The sequence below is a fragment of the Colobus angolensis genome, unplaced genomic scaffold (assembly GCF_000951035.1).
Source record: "Colobus angolensis palliatus isolate OR3802 unplaced genomic scaffold, Cang.pa_1.0 Scaffold71, whole genome shotgun sequence".
NCBI classification, from domain to species: domain Eukaryota; kingdom Metazoa; phylum Chordata; class Mammalia; order Primates; family Cercopithecidae; genus Colobus; species Colobus angolensis.
The window spans coordinates 11,233,735-11,235,091 of record NW_012120821.1 but is presented as its reverse complement, the minus strand read 5'-3'; the positions used below and the strand labels follow the sequence as shown (position 1 = coordinate 11,235,091).

The 1,357-nt window shown below is 33.8% G+C and overlaps 1 protein-coding gene across 1 annotated transcript in view; it reads right to left on the bottom strand.

The window, feature by feature from the left end:
- MEGF9 (multiple EGF-like-domains 9) overlaps positions 1-1,357 on the bottom strand; it is a gene marked incomplete at its 5' end in the record, with an annotated part of 115,012 nt that overhangs the window by 9,503 nt on the left and 104,152 nt on the right. The gene's annotated exons all lie outside the window — the stretch shown is intronic.

Genomic DNA, 1,357 nt, shown 5'->3' with positions numbered 1-1,357 from the left:
TTGAGCCACCGCGCCCGGCAAGACTCAGCTTTTATGTCATATCCTCTCTGAAGCTATTGCTGATATTCCCCCACTCCAGGTAAAGTAATTACTCCCTCTTGGTGCATCCACTGTACATAAATACATGATATTGCACTGCAGTACGAGAGTTTGAGGTAGAGGATAATTTCCTACTGGGAGATACAGAGAAGTCTTTATGAAGCAGGTAACATTTGAACTGGGCCTTGCTGGGAAGGTCACCAAAAAGCAAGCAAAAAATTAAACTACAAAATAGAAAAAATATTTATAAATCACATTTCTGTTAAGGGACTTGTATCTAGAACATATAAAGAATTATTTCAACTCAATGATAACAAGATAAGTAATCCAAACTTTAAATGGGCAAAGGATCTGAACAGACATTTCTCTAAATATATAAATGACCAATAAGCACATAACTAGCCATCAGGAACACACAACTTAAAATCACAATGGAATATCACTTCATATCTACTAGAATGGCTATAATTATATAAAGGCAGATAGTAAGTGTTGGTGAAGCTGTGGAAAATTTGGAATCTACATACAGGGTTGGTAAGAATGAGAATGTAAAATGGTGTACTCATTTTGGAAAACAGCCTGACAGTTCCTCAAATGGATAAACATAGTTACTACATGACCCAGGAATTCCACTCCTAGCTATATACTGAAGATAAATGAAAATGTATGTACACACAAAAACGTGTATACAAATGTTCACAGCAGCATTATTTGTAATAGCCAGAAATTGGAAACAACACGAATGTCTATCAATTGAAGAACAGATAAATGAAATGGGGTATAATACAATAAAATATTAGTTAGTAACAAAAAGGAATGAAGTATTAGACATGTTATAACATGAATGAACTGAAAATACTATGCTAAGTGAAAAAAGCCAGACACACAAGGCCATACATTGTATGACTTCATTTATATGAAATGTTCAGAATGGGCAAATCCATAGAGCAGAAAAAGAGGTTAGTGGTTGCCTAAGGCCAGACAAAAAGGGAGTAATTGCTAATGATTATAGGATTGTTTTTTAGGTCCTTTTGATGGGGGAGGTGATGAAAATTTCTAAAATTGATTGTGGTCATTGTTGCACAACTTTGAGACTATGTACTAAAAAAAACTGAATTTTGCGTCTTAAATAAATTGTATGAAATGTGAATTATAGCTCAAGAAAGCTATTATTTAAACAGACAGGGAAAAAGAAAGGAAGGGAGGAAAGAATTCAAACCAGCACCACCCAGCTAAGCTGCTTCGAAAGTCCTAGTGAAAATATGTGAAATAATGAATGCTTATTGTTTTTTGTTTTTTTTTTTTTTTTTTTTTTTTT